General features: G+C 43.7%; 1 long non-coding RNA gene across 1 annotated transcript in view; it reads left to right on the top strand.

Moving 5' to 3' along the window:
• Positions 1–20,007, top strand: part of LOC146351019 (uncharacterized) — a 47,783-nt gene extending 27,776 nt beyond the window's left edge. The window contains exons 2-4 of the long non-coding RNA XR_014789491.1: positions 7,356–7,555; positions 9,664–9,871; positions 18,580–20,007. This is a non-coding gene — a long non-coding RNA (uncharacterized LOC146351019). The remainder of the gene's footprint in view (positions 1–7,355; positions 7,556–9,663; positions 9,872–18,579) is intronic.
• The last annotated feature ends 408 nt before the right edge of the window (positions 20,008–20,415 follow it).

Below are 20,415 nucleotides of genomic sequence, written 5' to 3' on the forward strand. Positions count from 1 at the left end.
GCCTACTCAGAAGTAAGTCCCATATAGTTCAACGGGGCTTACTCCCAGTAAGTGTACATTGGACTGAAGCTCAAGTAAGGTAAGGAATTATATATATGGTTGAAGTTAACATATAACCATATAATTATATATATATGGTTGAAGTTAGTATTCAAGAAGCATGTAATGCACAAATATACAGCTCAATCCTAATCATGTTTATTCAGGCTATAATCCTCTATCTACTTACTTGGGAGGAAGCCCTACTGAACTCAATGGGACTTACTCCTGAGAAGACTTATATTAGCAATGTACCCACCTTAGCAAAGCCACAGGGTTTCTTCACACGGAGCGCTTATCCTGCTATTGAGATTGGTTACTCACTGAAATGTGTGAGTCCTTTAGATGATGTCGTCAACCTCCAGGGCATCTCCCACACTAAATTACTTTTATTGCATTTTTTAAAAGATCAGAGATAATGAGCTATCAAATTACAGCACTTGAGTTCCATTTGAGTTCCCTCCTGAAAAGAGGAAAAACCCGGAATAAGCGGAGCTAGACCACAGCACCATCTAGCGGCTATATAATGAAACATATTGAGGACTCAGAAAAGGGGGGAAAGGAGGAGGAAAGGGCAGAGAAAGAAGCACATCACGTAAAAGGAGTCCATGGTGATCCTGCATTTAAAACGGAAGCAGAAAGCCCCATTTTAAATGTGGGATTTTAGGCTGGTGTAGCGATGCTCAGTCTCTCAGCTGAAGCGCCACACTAGATTCAGTGCCATTCATGAAATAATGTGAATGGAATTTTAAATTTAAATTGCAGGTGCAGGGGCCTGAACAGAATCAGGACCCTGTGTGAGGGATAGAGGGCTTTAACCGTTTGCCCCCCAGCTCCAGTCCTAAACCAGATTGGGCCTCCTGTGTCTGCTATTTGCATTGAGGAAAGCTCCCATTTGCTCTAAGGGAAGATTCTCCTCCCCCCAATGCAAATACAAGACACTGAGGCTCCAGTCTGGATCATGACCACAGTGGGGGGTGGAAGAATTAAAGCCCCACTTACTCCCCAACCTGGGGAGTAAGTCCATGCCCCCCCATACCTTGCTGAAGAATCAGTATGGCTTCTGCAAAGTTAAGCCCTGTATCACTCACCCTTTACAGTTTGGGGGAGTATGAACAAGTATGCAGATGGGATGTTGTTTACTTGGACTTCCAAAATAGACATTGTTTACTTGGACTTCCAAAAGTTTTTGACAAAAACCCACCCAAAGACACCTGATCAAACAGCAGTCAAGGATGAGAGGAGAGGTCCTTTTATGGCTCAGTAACTGGATAAAGAACAGAAAACAGTAGGAATAAATGGACCGTTCTCATAATAGAGGCATATAAACGGTACATCCCAAATGATCCTAATGGGGACCAATACTCTTTAGTTTTTTCATAAATTATCTGTAGTTGACAACACCAAATTATTTAGGATAGTTAAAACAAAAACGATTGCACAGAGGTCCAAAAGACTGTCTTCAAAATGGGGGGGGGGATGGGCATTAAAATGACAAATGTGGTTCAAAGTAATCCAGTTGAAAGTGATACACAACTTCACATATTCATGGATGGGGTCTGAGCTGTCAGTGACTGACCAGGAAAAGGATCTTGAAGTTGTGCTGGGTGGTTTGATGAAAACATTGACCCAGTGGCCTGGTTCGCATGATCGGTGCAGCCCACCATGGCTTATTTAAGTCACAGTGGGTTGCGGTATGTGTCAGTGGCCATTGTGAATATTCAAGCTGTGCCAGGGGGCGGGAATGGGGCAGAGCAGCTTATCCTGATATGCTAACCCGGCAAGGGTGGGTTGTTGCTATGGTTAACAAACCATCCACAACCCATAGGCTGTTTATGGGTTGTGGGTGGTTTGTTAACCATGGCAACAACCTACCCTGCCCAGTGTGTGGCTGCTGTGAAAAAGGCAAATTCCATGTTTCAAATCATCAGGAAAGGAATCAAAATTAAACTGCCAATACCTTAAACACTTTAAACAAATGTATGGTGTCATCACACTTGGAATACTGAATACCGTTCTGGTTACTGTACCTTGAAAAGGGTATTGTAGAACTGTACCAGTGTGGTGTAGTGGTTCAAGTATTGGACTGGGACTTGGGAGATCCGGGTTCTAGTCCCCACTCACTCGGCCATGGAGCTCACTGGGTGACTTTGGGCCAGTCACAGACTCTCAGCCCAACCCACCTCACAGGGTGGTTGTTGTGAGGATAAAATGGAGAGGTGGAGGATTATGTACACCGCTTTGGGTTACTTGCGGGGTTGGGGGAAGGCAGGATATAAATGCCATAGATAGATAGATAGATAGATAGATAGATAGATAGATAGATAGATTGCAGAAAAGGGCAACTAAAATATCAAAGGGCTGGAGAAATTGCCCTATGAGGAAAGGGTACAATGTTTGCGGCTTTAAAAAAAAGAGGTAAGAGGGAACATGATATAGTATAAAATTATGCATTGTGAGGAGAAAGTAGATAGCTCATAATACTAAAACCCAGGCTCGTTAAATGAAGGTGAATGTAAACAACCCAGGAAGAGAACCCATGGTCTGTTGTTGGGTTGTGGGTTGTTCATGGTTAACAACCCATAGTTAAACCATAGTGCAGGGTTTGCACATAATGAAAACCCACAATTCAACAACAATCCAAGATTCAACCACCACCCATACTCAACCTGTACTCTGGGTTGTCATTAATATGCATGAACCAGGTCAATGTGTTGGACTTGGAGAAGTAGCCAGAGTTGTCACAGAGGCACCACTACAGACATGTATACCATCTGAGTATTTGTATTAGAAAATATTGCACTGATGTAATTTAGCCTCAAGTGTAAACTTTCTCCCTCTGCCTGTAAATTTGATCAAACTAAAAATAAATCACTTTATTGCTTGTCCTGCATAAAGGCAGAAATAATCTTATCATACGGCCTAAGAGCATGGGTGTGACTGCATTTTGTGAGTCTGTTGATTGGGGAAGAGCGGGGGGCGGGCGGCGGGGGGGGGGAATAACAGGGTGTTCTCATATATCACCAAAATACTGGAGATAGAAATCTCTGTTGTTGCTGAGCTTTTCAGTTCCGGGCCTAGGAGACTTGAATATTATTAAGGGATCTGTTGCAAAGAGCATCAATCTGGCATGTAGCTGAGGCAGATATCTCTCTGCCAGGAATTCAGAAGGGGGAAAAATCTATCACAGCAGGCTTGTCGTCAAGGAATGGCAGACTTTGCTTTGATTCAAGAAAGTCTGGGCACAAACATCTTCCTGGACAAGGATAACATCATGGACTTCGGGGAGCATATTAAGTCACCCCCTGCTTGAGACTTGGTAGCAACTCTAGATGGGAAATATTCAGTTCTGGATTGATTTGCTAAGGGATGGAATAATGACTCTCTCTTTGCTTTTCAGCATCTGAGTAATGTGATCATGATGGCAGATTTTGCTAGGATATTAAGAGAAATGGTCTTGTCACCTTCAAATAAAAACAATAAGGCACACACACAAAGGGGATGGCAGATGGGATGGCTTGCATTTTTGTGCTTTTCCTCAATGAAATTATACTTTTGTTCTTAACTTTTTTCATTTTTGTTCTTTATTTGCAAAACCTACAGAGTGCTTTCATTCATTAGTGTAGCACCTTCAAGGATGGTTATTAGAATGCGACCTAAGCTCAGAAATAAATAAGTATTGTGTTCACTGTTGGGAAGGTTTGTTCATATTTGTTACTTACCTCGGGTAACTCCCAACAATGGCTAATTTGGACTCAAGTCAAGATTTGGGGGGTTATATAAGCATACAAAGCTGACCTCAACTGAGTAAGACCATTGGTCTATCTTTTCTGACTGGCAGCATCATATGGGAATTTTGCACATTCCTATAACCTGGGATTCTTTTAAGTGGAGTTGCCAGGGCTTAAACCTCAGATCTTAGGGCTGCTAAGCCTGGGAAGGCAGCACAATATGTAGGTTGCTCTCTGTTTCCCTTTGGACTTCAATGGATCCAGAGAACATCACATATGCAGCCTATGTGATATCGTGCTTGATATCCAGGCTGTCTGCACTCTCCCAACATCCAGTGTGTTGAACTATGGCATTTGCTTCTTCAAGATGTGGTGATGGCCACCAACTTAGATGGCTTTCAAGAGAGATTAAAGAAATTCACGGACATAAGGCTCTCAATGGCGATTAGTCATGATTACTATATACTGTCTGTAGGATCAGGATACCAGTTGCTGGAGAATAACATCAGGACAGGGCTATTGCCCTCATGTCCTGCTTGGCCACTGTGGAAAACAGGCTGCTGGACTACAGAGGCCTTTGGTTTGATCCAGCACAGCTGCTCTTATGTCTTTCACTTCCACCTTTGCTGGCCTGTCCAGGATGCTTCTGGATGGAAAGAAAGAGGAAGGAGAAGGAAAAGAAACAGGAAGGAAGGAAAAAAGATACCGGAAAATGGAGGTGTCTAGAAAAGAATGAGGATTCTCTCCCTTCCTAAAATTTACTAATTACGGTTAGTATAATGTTATGAAAATTGAAAGGCAACAGGAGTCTTCATTTTATATTTATTTCTATTTTCTTTTTCTTATCAGTTCTTTTTAAGAAACATCCTGGCTAACTCATTATTAAATCTCATATGCGCAAAACCCTAATTCCCATTTCATGGATTTTTCCACCACTGCACACAATGTGTCCAGCTACCCATTAAAACAGACTTTGCTTCTGGGTCCAAGGCAAGAAATGGTAGTTACTGTGCCTCATGCAAGGGGGGTATTGCACAAGGATCGATTCCTTGTTGTCCCTGAATGCCCTAAATCCAAGGTGACTAGCAGTGCTGATTGGGCCTCTTCGTACCTTCCGGAGACACACGTGTATTCTAGAAAAGGCACAGATGGTCCTTCCTCCTCCTCCTCCTCCCCACCACCACCACCATTATCTAGGCTAGAGCAAGAGGCAGGTGAACAAACAGATTGCAACGGTGAAGAGGCGAGAGCAAGTCTCTTGCCCTCTTGTCAGTGGGCTCCTGCTGAGATGTGGGCTCATAAATAAAATACTGGGATGTTATAGAACAATGACAATATGCCATTAAACGAGTGAACAACAACAACAACAGAAGAAAGTCTTAACCTGCTGCCAAAAAGTTGACAATATTGACACCAGGCAGACTTCAATGGAGAAAGCACTCAGCATTCAGGGAGGGGAAAGGGGTTACCACCAAGAAAGCCCTCTTCCCTATCACCATCCTCGGAACCTCCCTCAAAAGAGGCACTAGGAGGAGGACCTCAGATGTTGATGTGTATGGGTAGGTTCATATTGGGAGAAGCATTGCACCAGGCATGCACAGGATTGTATCCACCCAGACTAGAGGTGGGATAAACTTGGGTGCCTGGAGTGCCTGATATTTTGGATCCAAATAGCCTGTTTTGAGGTGGTACTGAACATCAGAAGAATGTGATATTGATGCTAACATTTGTCACAGCCATATACCCTGAGTCCTCTCTACTCAGCTCTGGTTAGGCCTCATCTGGAGTACTGCGTCCAGTTCTGGGCACCGCACTTTAAGAAGGATGCAGACAAGCTGGAGATGGTTCAGAGGAGGATAACAAAGATGAACAGGGGACTGGAAAGAAAGCCCTATGAGGAGGGACTGAAATAACTGGGCATGTTTAGCCTTGAGAAGAGAAGACTGAGGGGAGAGATGATAGCGCTCTTCAAGTACTTGAAAGGTTGTCACAGAGAGGAAGACCAGGATCTCTTCTCGATCATCCCAGAGTGCAGGACACGGAATAATGGGCTCAAGTGACAGGAAGTCAGATTCCGGCTGAACATCAGGAAAAACTTCCTGACTGTTAGAGCAACACGACAATGGAACCAATTACCTAGGGAGGTGGTGGGCTTTCCCACATTCGAGGCATTCAAGATGAAGCTGGACAGCCATCTGTCAGGGATGCTTTGACTTGGATTCCTGCATTGAGCAGGGGTTGGACTCAGTGGTCTTATAGGCCCCTTCCAACCCTACTATTCTATGATTCTATGTCAACTGAGAGGCAGGCACTCAGACTTCAGAGAGGGAGGAATGGAGGCCCTTGATCTCTGTTTTCCCCATGATGTTATACATTCTTGTAATGTTGCAAACATTTATGTTTTAAATAAAGCTATGCTAATGAATGATAATCCACACACAATGATCAATGTGGAATACTGTTTACATGAGTCTGTTCAGTATTTTATTTTTGACAAAGGAGAAAAATAACAGCCAGAGAATCACTGCAACCTAATATCATATATTTTGCCGGTTTTTGAAACAAAGTCAGATGAAATGAACAAATGACTTTTGTTGTTGCTGTTATTGATGTTGTTGTTGGTTTTATTGTCGGCTTTTATTGTTGCTTTTATGGCTATTTTATTGTGTTTATGTTTTTATTGCTTTTAATATTTTAACTGTGTTTATGTATGTTATTGTTGTGAGCTGCCTTCGAAGGGCTTCTGCCCTGAAAGGTGGCCAATAATTTTTATTAATAAAAGTAAATAAACATATGTAACTGCAGCACAATGGATGTCCTTATGACATAAAATACTTGTTTTGTAAAGCTTTCGGGGTGGGGGTGGGGATCTCTCTTTTTTGCCAGCATTTGTTAATTTCTTCACTAAGAGACTAGTGAGTATGAGCATTTCTGACCACAGGTACTGATGTACATCAGCAACCCTACACCCAGCTTGTTGGACAGGGATGGCACTCAGAAGGGATAGACATTCCAATGTCCATGTAGGTTGCTGCATGATACATTCGACCCTAGCCACAAACTTTGTCCATCTGTGGAACAAGGGAAAGATGGGATGGAAGAGGAATGGCCCCATTCAGGTGTTTAACTCATGCATTGTCCCAATGCAAGAGTGGGAAGTGGGGCCATGCCAAGTTGCCATGCTCCTGAAATCATGCTTATCGAGCACCCCAATGCCATAGTGTCTGTGTGCACAGACCACAACATCTGGAAGGACAGAAACTTCATGCATACAGCTGTAGTTGCAAAGGCTTCCATGTGTTCTGGAAACCTGCATGACTGCATGAAGGTTCCGCCTCTGCAGACATTTGTGCAGTACGTGAGGACACCAGGGAATGAGGCTTTTTGGTGTGCACTATGCTGGGGTCTTAGCTACTCAGTAGGGCCCTGCACGGTCATTGAATAAAGCGTAAGACTCTGGGGTAATTAGGTCCCACAAGACTGGTAACAACAGCTACATTAACCAGCTGTAAAATGCTAGAAGAAGCCTGCTAGTTTATTAAAAAGGGCTAAATAAGAGGTGTTTTCTTTCTCTGTCCAAGGAAGAAGGGAATTTGTGAAGATGCAGAAGACTGTAGGTTAAAAGACTCGTTGGTGGGTAACAGATGGAAGAAACATGAGACCAAGAGCCAGGGAGAAGAAATATCAGATTATCACTACCCTGTCCTTACACTGCCATTGAAATGTATTAAATGCATAAACCAAAGTAGAAACCAAGTGGATTTTAATGAGTCAACTAGTGACTGGTAAGCAAAAGGATCCTATCTTCTGTACTACTCCAGCTCACACTCTGAAAATAATATTCTAAGAAATGTTGACTTTCCGAATATATCTGGTATTATTTTTTCCCTCAGATCTGTGACTTAAAGATTGCCTCTACAGCATAGAATTCCATTTGTCTGACAATCACTTTATCTTCTTCAACATTGCACACACATGCCCACCACCTTCCCCTCTCTCTTTGCTTCCTGCTCCTTGTGTGATCGGTAATCAGTTGATGCAGTGGCTCTTTCAGAAGGTGTGGTCCACTCTTCCCTCATTGGTAATTTTGCAGTTCTTAACTCTGCATTTTCCACCTTCATTTCATCCCTGTACTCAGTTCTTGACTCATTTGTACAACTCTCTTAAAAAACTATTCACCCCTCCAATTAAAACCATGCCTCAGCACCTCCATTCAATATTTTAATTCATGCTCTCAAACAGAATAATGCCTCTGAAGGAGAACAAAAGATTTGGATCATTTTGTTCACTATAAATTCATCTTTCCCCACGGCCATCCTCCTGGCTAATATACCACCCCAATCTGCACTAGCGCTAGGAATTCTCAGTGCCTCTTCTCCATTTTAGTGGCTTGCTGACACCTACCTCAACACCTCTCCTCACTCTCTGCTCAAGAGTTTACCTTCTTTTCAGTAACAACAATGAAAATAGTAATGGGTAAACCTATCCCCTAAGGAATCGTAATTTGCTTATCAGGTTACAGATTGTCTGTATCTCAGACAAAAGTTCTCCATTATTTCAGGAGCTCATTGTGCGCATAGGAATTGTTGCACATGTGCATCAACAAAGTGCTTCTTGGGAACTGGGAATCCTGCAGACATCATATACCTCGACTTCAGCAAAGCTTTCGACAAAGTGCCCCATGATATCCTGGTGAGCAAACTAGCTCAAAGTGGGCTAGATGAAACAACGATCCGGTGGCTCCACAGTTGGCTACAGAATAGGACTCAAAGAGTGCTTATCAATGGGATCTTCTCAAACTGGGGAGAGGTAACTAGTGGGGTACCGCAGGGCTCAGTCCCGGGCCCAGTGCTCTTCAACATTTTTATGAATGACTTGGAGGAGGAGGTGCAGGGAATGCTGATCAGATTTGCAGATGACACAAAATTGGGCAGGATAGCTAATACTTTGGAAGACAGAAACAAAATTCAAAGTGATCTGGATAGACTGGAGCGCTGGGCAGAAAACAACAGAATGAAATTTAATAGGGATAAATGCCCAGTTCTGCACCTAGGAAAAAGAAACCAAATGCACAGTTACAAGATGGGGCATACGTGGCTCAACAACACTACAAGCGAGAAGGATCTTGGAATTGTTGTCGATCACAAGCTGAATATGAGCCAGCCATGTGATGTGGCTGCAAAAAAGGCAAATGCTATTTTGGGCTGCATTAATAGAAGCATAGCTTCCAAATCCCGGGAAGTACTAGTTCCCCTCTACTCAGCACTGGTTAGGCCTCATCTGGAGTACTATGTCCAGTTCTGGGCAGCACACTTTAAGAAGGATGCAGACAAACTGGAGAGGGTTCAGAGGAGGGCAACAAAGATGATCAGGAGACTGGAAACAAGCCCTATGAAAAGAGACTGAAAGAACTGGGCATGTTTAGCCTTGAGAAGAGAAGACTGAGGGGAGATATGATAGCGCTCTTCAAGTACTTGAAAGGTTGTCACAGAGAGGAAGGCCAGGATCTCTTCTCGATCATCCCAGAGTGCAGGACACGGAATAATGGGCTCAAGTTACAGGAAGCCAGATTCCGGCTGAACATCAGGAAAAACTTCCTGACTGTTAAGAGTAATACGACAATGGAACCAATTCCCCAGGGAGGTGGTGAGCTCCCCCACACTGGAGGCCTTCAAGACGAGGCTGGACAGGCATCTGTCAGGGATGCTCTGACTTGGATTCCTGCATTGAGCAGGGAGTTGGACTCGATGGCCTTGTAGGCCCCTTCCAACCCTACTATTCTATGATTCTATGAACTGTAGTATAGGATCGTGTCATGCATTATGATGTCATGTATCACTATGTTCCCCTCTCCAATGGGTTGTTTTTATGTGCCCTTCTGTTCACTGTACAGTCAGTATGGAGTTGAGGGAGTGACTGCAGTACACGTGGCTACAGTGCAAGCAGCATGAGTAGGAGCTGCAAAAAAGGAATCTCCATCTACCAAAGTCCAGATCTCCTTGCCGGTCAACTGTCCCAGACTGTGCTGTTTCCCTGCTGATCTCCTCTTCCTTGGATCCCCTTTCCAGTATCCCTTCATAGGACCACCCACCAGCAGCCAGGTATAAAGAAAACTTTAATTACCGAACAAGAAAAATAATCTGTCCAATACTGCAGAGAAATGGCCTTGGTTGACTAGCTGGATACAGAAAGGAAACCAAGTCACAAGTGAGAAAGAAATGTTGAACAGGGTGGGCTAGGGTGGATACTAACTTATGTGGCTGTTCTTTCAAATATGATTGGTTAATTTTAAGGATTTCAAAGCCAAACTTTTACACTGATTGGTTTGGAAAGCAGTAACTAGAAGGTTATGTGACATAATGCCATGATCATGAGCACTGCAAATGGAACGTTTACATTTCCTTCAGAAAGTAAAAGATTAAACCAACCAACATCAGGATATGCACAGAACTGGTGGTGTTTAGGTGCTTAGTCATGCAAATTGCAGAACAGAGCTATAAACTCTGTATGAAAAATGAAAATATTAAAATGTGTTAGATAGTCACCCGGGCACCGTACACATGTGGGCATTGCAGACATAATGGATTCTACCAACAAACTGCTTAATTTTGAGTTTTGGCAGCATCCCTCATTGAAACTAACAATTCTGCTTCTCTCTGTGCCCTCCCTTCTCATTCCTCCTCCAGCTCTCCCTTCTACACCTTCCTCAGTCCTTTCCACTTTTCCCAACTCACCTGATGAATTGACTTCCCTGTTGTCCTCATATAATGCCTACATCAGGGGTGTTGAATCTCTTTCAGCCAGAGGGCTGAATTCCATTTCAGAGAAACTCTCAGGGGCCACATTTAAGTGGTGGGCAGGGCCAAACTACCAAATACACCAGCATCTTTTAGCTTAAAGCTCTTACTGCCAGGAACCAAGCCTTAGGAGAGGCATTTCAACCTTTCAGAACAGAGAAAAAAACTGCACAAAAGCCAGGAGACCACCAAATGGATGGTGGTTGGAGGAACAGGGGGAAAGCCAGGGAAAGGGGCATAGCCCTCTAAAGAACCCCAAGGGCCAGATTTGGCCCCCAGGCCTGAGGTTCTGCACCCCCATCTACATGTTCCTCATTGACCATTTGTTGTTGTTCAGTCGTTCAGTCATGTCCGACTCTTCGTGACCCCATGGACCATAGCATGCCAGGCCTTCCTGTCCTGCGCACTCTCCCGGAGTGTGCTCAGGTTCATATTCATTGCATCGGTGATGCTATCTAGCCATCTCATCCTCTGCCGTCCCCTTCTCCTTTTGCCTTCAGTCTTTCCCAGCATCAGGGTCTTTTCCAGAGAGTTTTCTCTTCGCATTAGGTGGCCAAAATATTTCAGCTTCAGCTTCAGGATCTGTCCTTCCAATGAGCACTCAGGGTTGATTTCCTTTAGGATGGACTGATTTGACCTCCTTGCAGTCCAGGGGACTCGTAAGAGTCTTCTCCAGCACCACAGTTCGAAAGCATCAATTCTTCAGTGCTCAGCCTTCCCAAATGTATCCCTCTTCTTTGGCTCTTTCCCTGTTGCAAGTCCCTCAGTCCATCCTACTCCTCTACCATTTGATTCCACTTCTACACTTTGCCTCCAGATTCCTGGTTCCACTTATTCCTGCTCTCACCTTTGCTTTCCACTTTCTCCTGCTGTCTCCTCCAACTCCAAGGTCTTTACTGTCTTGCCAGATACAGGTTTCCACACTTTATCCCATCAAAGTCTTTTACTCAGAAATGGCTGTCTTCATAAGGGCACATCCTACTGAATCATTTAGTCAGAAGATATGATGCTTATGGGCGATTTGTATTCTGAGGTTGATTTTGTATCTTCTGGCAAAGAACTGATATGAGGACCAAACGGTTGAGATTGACTTTTGGAAACAGCAATTATATGAATGTCTGTAGAAGGAAAATGTTAATAAAGGGCAGCCCATTGAACTGAGGTTAAATATTTTCATACTTCTCAGCTAACCAGTAATGTTCCTGAATTCTCATTATCTCCATAATCTTGCTTTACCTCATTAAGAAAGTGTGATTTGAGGATCAAGAAATAGGGCTTTATCGGGGGGAAAGTTCTATGAATTCATTTCCAAATATCCAGTCTCATCTCTTTCTGAAAGTAGTACCTATCCCATCAAAGAGTGGAAGTTTTTGCTAAGGTTTGTAAATGATAAAATGCTCCAGAAAATTGAAGCCATTGGAGTTTTTTTCAACTATTTCCTAACAGTTCCTTATTTATTATTTATATACATTATCAATGTGCACTGTGCTTTACAGAGTAACAGCAAAAACACTGATCCCTGCCTTGTGGCACTTACAATCTAAAGTTCAGCATAGGTGAAACCACAGAAGAACTAGAAGAAGAAGATGGTGAAAGTAAATAGAGAATGAATGTGTGTTCTGTTCAGCAGAGGGTGCTTAGGTTTAGTTTCAGTAGGACAGGGGTGCACAACCTTTGTGGCCCTGAGGGAGGTCCCAAAGGACTAAGGGGCACACATGAGTATGCATGTGCACACACACATACAAACACACACATATACATACAAACGCACACACCTCTGAGATGCAGGGAAGGCTACTTTGGGGGATGCTCCTCCACTCCCCCCCCATAACCCCAATAGACATCACTGCTTTCATGCCACTGTTGTTGTTGTTGTTGTTCAGTCGTGTCCGACTCTTCGTGACCCCATGGACCATAGTACGCCAGGCCTTCCTGTCCTGCGCTCTCTCCCGGAGTGTGCTCAAGTTCATATTCATTGCATCGGTGATGCTATCTAGCCATCTCATCCTCTGTCGTCCCCTTCTCCTTTTGCCTTCAGTCTTTCCCAGCATCAGGGTCTTTTCCAGAGAGTTTTCTCTTCGCATTAGGTGGCCAAAATATTTCAGCTTCAGCTTCGGGATCTGTCCTTCCAATGAGCACTCAGGGTTGATTTCCTTTAGGATGGACTGATTTGACCTCCTTGCAGTCCAGGGGACTCGTAAGAGTCTTCTCCAGCACCACAGTTCGAAAGCATCAATTCTTCGGCGCTCAGCCTTCCTTATAGTCCAGCTCTCACAGCCATACATTACTACTGGGAAAACCATAGCTTTGATTAGACCGACCTTTGTCGGCAAGGTGATGTCTCTGCTTCTTACTCTGCTGTCTAGGTTTGCCATAGCTTTCCTCCCAAGGAGCAAGCGTCTTTTAATGTCATGGCTACAGTCACCATCTGCGGTGATCTTGGAGCCCAAGAAAGTAAAATCTGTCACTGCTTCCATTTCTTCCCCTTCTATATGCCAGGACGTGATGGGGCCAGATGCCATGATCTTTGTTTTTTTAATGTTGAGTTTCAAACCAGCTTTTGCACTCTCCTCTTTCACCCTCAACAAGAGGCTCTTTAGAGCCTCTTCACTCTCTGCCATTAGGGTGGTATCATCTGCATATCGGAGGTTGATGATAATTCTCCCAGCAATCTTAATTCTGACCTGTGATTCATCCAACCCGGCGTTTCTCATGATGTACTCTGCATATAAGTTAAATAAGCAGGGTGACAATATGCAGCCTTGTCGTACTCCTTTCCCAATTTTAAACCACTCGGTTGTTCCATGTCTGGTTCTTACTGTTGCTTCTTGACCCTCGTACAGGTTTGTCAGGAGACAGATAAGGTGGTCTGGTACTCCCATCACTTTAAGAATTTGCCACAGCTTGTTGTGATCCACAAAATCAAAGCCTTTAGCGTAGTCAATGAAGCAGAAATAGACGTTTTTCTGGAATTCTCTTGCTTTCTCCATGATCCAGCGAACGTTGGCAATTTGATCTCTAGTTCCTCTGCCTCTTCGAAACCCAGCTTGTACTTCCGGTAGTTCTCGGTTCACATACTGCTGAAGCCTAGCTTGTAGGATTTTGAGCACCACCTCGCTGGCATGTGAAATGAGCGCAATTGTACGGTAGTTTGAACACTCTTTGGGGTTGCCCTTCTTTGGAATTGGAATGTAAACTGACCTTTTCCAGTCTTGTGGCCACTGTTGAGTGTTCCAGATTTGTTGGCATATTGAATGCAGCACTTTAACAGCATCATCTTTTAGGATTTTAAATAGCTCAGCTGGAGACTGTCATCTCCGCTAGCTTTGTTGTTACTAATGCTTCCTAAGGCCCACTTGACTTCACTCTCGAGGATGTCCAGCTCAAGTTCAGTGACCGCACTATCATGGCTATCAGGGACATTAAGACCTTTCCTGTATAGTTCTTCTGTGTATTCTTTCCACCTCTTCTTAATCTCATCTGCTTCTGTTAGGTCCCTGCCTTCTTTGTCCTTTATCATGCCTGTCTTTGCACAAAACGTTCCCTTGAGATCTCCAATTTTCTTGAAAAGATCTCTAGTCTTTCCCATTCTGTTGCTTTCCTCAATTTCTTTGCATTGTTCATTTAAGAAGGCCTTCTTGTCTCTTCTTGCTATTCTCTGGAACTCTGCATTCAGTTGGATATATCTTCCCCTTTCTCCCTTGCTTTTCGCTTCCCTTCTTTCTTCAGCTACTTGTAAAGCCTCATCAGACAGCCACTTGGCTTTCTTGCATTTCTTTTTCTTTGGGATGGATTGAGTTGCTGCCTCCTGAACAATGTTACGGACCTCCGTCCATAGTTCCTCAGGCACTCTGTCTATCAGGTCTAATCCCTTAAATCTATTCCTCACCTCCACTGTATATTCATAAGGGATATGATTTAGGTCATACCTGAATGGTTTAGCGGTTTTCCCTAGGTTCTTCAATTTAAGCTGAAATTTTGCAACAAGAAGCTCATGATCTGAGCCACAGTCAGCTCCAGGTCTTGTTTTTACTGACTGTATAGAGCTTCTCCATCTTTGGCTGCAAAGGACATAATCAATCTGATTTCGATATTGACCATCTGGTGATGTCCATGTGTAGAGTCGCCTCTTGTGCTGTTGGAAAAGAGTGTTTGCTATGATCAGTGTGTTCTCTTGGCAAAACTCTATTAGCTTTTGTCCTGCTTCATTTTGTACACCAAGACCATGCTTGCCTGTTATCCCAGTGATTTCTTGACTTCCTACTTTAGCATTCCAATCCCCTGTGATGAAGAGGACATCTTTTTTTGGTGTTAGTTCTAGAAGGTGTTGTAGGTCTTCATAGAACCGATCAACCTCAGCTTCTTCGGCCTCAGTGGTTGGGGCATAAACTTGAATTACTGTGATGATGAATGGCTTGCCTTGGATTTGTACTGAAATCATTCTATCGTTTTTGAGATTGTACCCCAGTACTGCTTTTCCCACCCTTTTGTTGACTATGAGTGCTACTCCATTTCTTCTAAGGGATTCTTGTCCGCAGTAGTAGATATGATGGTCACCTGAATTAAATTCGCAAATGCTTGTCCATTTTAGTTCGCTGATTCCCAAGATGTCGATGTTCAATCTTGCCATCTCATGTTTGACCACCTCCAGCTTACCTTGATTCATTGATCTGACATTCCAGGTTCCTAAACAATATTGTTCTTTACAGCATCGGATTTTCTTTTCACCACCAGACACATCCACAGCTGAGTGTCCTTTCGGCTTTGGCCCAGCCGCTTCACTCTTTCTGGCGCTACTTGGAAATACCCTCTGCTCTTCCCTAGTAGTATATTGGACACCTTCCGACCTGAGGGGCTCATCTTCCGGCATCATATCTTTTAGCATTGTGATACGTTCCATGGGGTTTTCTTGGCAAGAATACTGGAGTGGGTTGCCATTTCCTTCTCCAGTGGACCACATTTTGTCAGAACTCTCTGCCATGACCTGTCCGTCTTGGGTGGCCCTGCACGGCATAGCTTATGGCTTCACTGAGTTACCCAAGCCCCTTCGCCACAACAAGGCAGTGATCCATGAAGGGGTCATGCCACTGTTAAGCAATTTTAAACAGAGGAGGAATATGTGTTCTGTCTAGCTGAGTGTACTTAGGTTTATTTTCAGTAGGGGATGAGGACTAGAGCTTTGTGTCAAAGGATACACAGGTGGGTTTTGAGCAGGGATTTGAAGGTATCCTCCTGGACATCTCAGTGTGTTGATGCCAGGATGTGGGCAGCAGTCTGAGGTGAAGTGGAAATGAGGGGCTGTGGGACAAAGACAGTAGTCAGGACAGAAAAGGAAAACAGGACCAAGGGACAATCTAGGAGCAAGCCAGAAGGATGGAGAGGAAAGCCAGAAGATACCTCCAAAAGATAAAGCAAGGATACTGGAACAAACCAGACCTCAGGAAGACCTTGTTGATCAAGCAAGACTTACCTGGAGCAGAAATCCCTGTTATCATCCTTTCTGTCCAGGAATGTCCAATGACCAACCCGGGTGGGCAGGGTCTAATACTAACCTGCCTAGGCTGATTCTGCAATATAGAGTTCAGTAGGTCACCACATGGGCAGCTGCACATAGATCTAAAGGTTCCCACTTCGAGCTGCAGCTGCTCCTGACACAGAGTTTTTCAATCCCATTTGCTGTATACCCCCCTTCTGGAGTGCCTGTTTGGGTTTGGGCTTGATGGTACTTGGATTTCCAAAGGGCTGCTTGCTTCATGTCAGAGATTGGGAACTGGGTATGTTTATCCTTGACAATATAAGACTGGGATGGAATGGGGACATGATAGCACTTTTCAAGTACCTAAAGGGTTGTCACACAGAAAAAGGCTGTAACTCGTTCTCTGTCATCCAAGATTGTAGGACACAAAATAAGGGCTTCAGTTACAGGAAGGCAGATTTCGGCTAAACATCAGGAAAAACATCCTAATGGTCAGAGCCATCAGACAGTGGAACCAACTGACTAGGAAGGTGGTGTGCTCTCCATCACTGGAGACATTCAAGCAAAGACTGGACAATCATGTGTTAGGGATGCTTTAAACTAGATGCCTGCAGTGAGCAAGGGGTTGGACTCGATGGCCTAAATGGCCCCTTCCAACTTTATGATTCTATAATTTTTAACCTATGAATTGGAACAGATAGATTTGTGAGCACCCTTAATTAAACTTCTTTTTTTAAAAAAAGAAAATCTGTATCATGTTGTGTCTACAAGTCATGATACAAAAATTAAACTTTCAAAACAAAATTCCTTTTGCAAAGACTCTTTCACTGCTGGTCTTCTACATTTGCCTCTGATGCCAGCGTCTATTAACATTCCACTGAAGCATTTGGACGGACTGTACCTGGTACAGTCAAAAGAACAAGAGCTGCTTTCTACATGGACTCATCAGGACCATTCAAGCAAAAGACAAGCAGTTAAGAAAGAAAGAATGCCCATTAAGAGGAACAATTTGTGGAATACCAATTCTCACACAGTCACATGATATTTTGAGGAACAACCATGAACTTAGAACATGAACCAGCCACAGTGAAGTGCTTTTAAATTCCATTGATTTCATTAGAGGAGTTATACACAGAGAAGATTTAAACATGAGCGAAATTCTTTCCCATCAAAATAAAGGGATAAAAGTTAACTATACCACTGAAATAAACTGGGCTTAAAACTTGTTAATTTTGGCTGGAGCAGACCCAATAATTCTTCGTTCACTTTCTTATGTAGTGTTATTCTTATTGCTTAGAGTTTTTAATAAACTCTGATGGACTGAGGTTCTCAGTATTCTGAAAACAGCAAGGAATCTCCCCGGTTTTCTGTCTATAAACAAAGTATAAATATTACTAATGTTTCAGCAAAGTATAAAGCTAGGCCTGTTGAATTTCAGGACAAAAGCAGGAAAGGAGGAATATCAAGATAGGGTTTCATAAACAGGGATGGGACGGTAGAAAATTGTGTAAATACAAAGGGCGGAGGTAAAACAGTAGTTATTACAGTACAATCCTATGCATGTCTATTCAGAGATAAGTCCCATTGAGTTCAATGAGACTTACTCCTAGGTAAGGACTGCAGGTCAAAAACATATTACGCGTTTGGCTGTGTTGACTATTGTGAATGGGGAGAACCACTGGGGTGAATTCCAACGTTGTACAAATACATTTCCACCTATACAACTTCCCCTTCCTCTCCTCCCAGTCACAACAATCTTCTCTGTAAGTTCTCCAACCATCTGGAGCATATTTGGGGGGGCACACAGGGGGGCTGAAGGGGGGAGGAGGAATCTGTTCCACCAATGGTGCACATTCTGTTGGCAGATGGACACTGTTGGATTTCATCCTTGATACATGGCAAGTTCTCTTTCCTGTCTTTAGAAAGTGGCACTCCTTGATTTGGAAGAGAAACAGTTTTGTTACAGTTCACCTTGGGAGAGAAAGCAACAGAAAGGTCTGTAAGTTGGCTGAAGATGAAGCAACTAGGGGTACAATTGCTGTCTCTGGGAACATTATACAGGAGTAGCAGTTATACTACTTACTCTAGGAGTCTCATAGAACCTCATGGAATCATAGGGTTGGAAGGGGCCTACAAGACCATCAAGTCCAACCCCCTGCTCAATGCAGGAAGCCTGATTCCGAGGCGGTCTCCCATCCAAGTACTAACCAGGGCTGACCCTGCTCAGCTCCCGAGATCACACGAGATCGGGCGCATCCAGCCCTTTGCTCATCTGTTTTCATCCAAAGTGCCCTTCTTGTATATACATAAATAGGTATTACAAAAACAACATAGATTCCAGTGCTCACACACTCTGTTATCCAAGGAAAATTAAAACACATAGTGCTGCCCCTGGACTTCTCACTGCTCAAGAAACAGTGAGGGGAACAGTGAGGAGAACACATAACACTGCTACCCAGGCTGGGATATTGTTTCTTAAAAGAGTGCTTCAATGAGCTCTAATTGCTAATTTAGATTTTTCTTTCTTGTCAACCAGTTCTACAATGACATCTGCCCAGCAAGCAGCCTCACCGACAGGTCAGCGTGGTGTCGGCAACACTCCACTTCCCGCCAGGCTTCTGTCAGCCACTCAGCCAATCCAGACCATCAGGGTAAAAAATTCCTGCATGGCTCCAAAAATGGCAACCATATAAACCTATATTGCACACTGGGCAGCTGGGCGGGTGCCTAGATCAAAGAGCTAAAGAGAAGGCAACAGGGGAGGATCTGCGCCTGGCCTCTCCAGCCCTTTGCACCCAACATGAAAGCTTTGCAGCCAGCCCTCTCTTGTCTCTCTCCAGGTGTAACTTATGCACCCCGCTGAATATAGTGCATGGTCCCTTTAAAAGAAACAACTATGGCCCAGGAGGCCAGCCCCTTAGAGAGCGGAGGCTTGGGATGTGGCTGGCTGGCAGGCCTGGTTGGTAAGAAATAAAGCTTGTTATGGTCAACTACCTCAGCAACTGTGTAAGTCATTTTGAGACTGCTTTTTGTGGTGGAAAGCAACACATAAGATGATGATGATGGAAGTTCCTATTCAGAAAACCAGAACAATACACCAGGAACTGGCTGCAAGAAGCACCACCCTGCCCACCAGCAAGGCATGGGGCAGAGAAATTACTAATGTTCTGAATATAAATAACAGGGATTATCTGTAAAGCTGCAGCTCGTACAAAATGCTGTGGCCATATTGACAACTGGGACTGGAAGGTCCGCACATATAAGACCGACTCTGCCCCACTTTCAGTGGCTGCCTATATGCTTCTGAGCTCAATTCAGGGTGCTGGTTTTAACCTATAAAGCCCCATACAGCTTGGGACCACAATACCTGATGGCATGCCTCTCCCGAAATGAACCTACCCATCCACTATTTTCAACATCTAAAGTCTTCCTCTGAGTGCCTCATCCAAGGGAAGCTCAGAAGGCGGCAACAAAGGAGAGGGCCTTCTCAGTGGTGGCCCCCCATCTGTGGAATGAGCTCCGCAATGAGGTCCACCTGGCACCAACATTGTTATCTTTTCAGTGCCAGGTTAAGACCTATCTCTTTTCCCAGGCATTTGGCAGCACATATTTAGTTTTAATCGGTCCTGGATGTGCCTTTAGTTATGACTGACTGTTCAAAGTTGTTTTTAGTTATATGTTGTTTGTGTATATTGTCTGTGTGCTTTTATGTAAATGGCTTTTAAACTTTTCATATTGTATTTTAATATTTTAACTTCTGTAAACCGCCCAGAGAGCTTCAGCTATGGGGCAGTATACAAATGTTAATAATACTAATAAGATTAGAATAAGAATAAATGCATACAAGGAATTTATGGGTATGATCATCTACAAATGGGACCTCCTACACTGTCCCATGGGTCCTTGATGGTCTCCTGTTTCCATCCTCTGGGGTTACAAAACGAATAAAATCGTACCACATTTCAAAGAAATTGTCCACCTCTTTTTGTGTTTTTGCCATTCTCAGTGTTTTGGCCACTCCCATTACACTTTTCCACTAATGCAATATTCCATATTTGGTTGTACTAGTAATCAATCAAGGGCGCAATCCTATGCAAGTTTAGACCGAAAAAAAGGCCTACAACTTCCAGCATGCCCCAGCTAGCATGGCTGGCTGGGGCATGCTGGGGATTGTAGGATGTTTTTCTGCCTGAACATGCAGAGGATTGCATCTTAAGTCATTCATAGTAGGACAAAATTAGAAGAGCAATTAGGGAAGCTGGAAACTCAGCCTTGAACACAACTATAGAATCCAGTGGAACAGGATATAGGACGATATGTCACACAGAGTAAAGGGGTGTAAAAAGTCATCATTTTACCTAGGACCTTCAAT

Source organism: Heloderma suspectum, chromosome 3 (assembly GCF_057233095.1).
Source record: "Heloderma suspectum isolate Gila_16-S chromosome 3, 16-S_ref, whole genome shotgun sequence".
NCBI lineage: Eukaryota > Metazoa > Chordata > Lepidosauria > Squamata > Helodermatidae > Heloderma > Heloderma suspectum.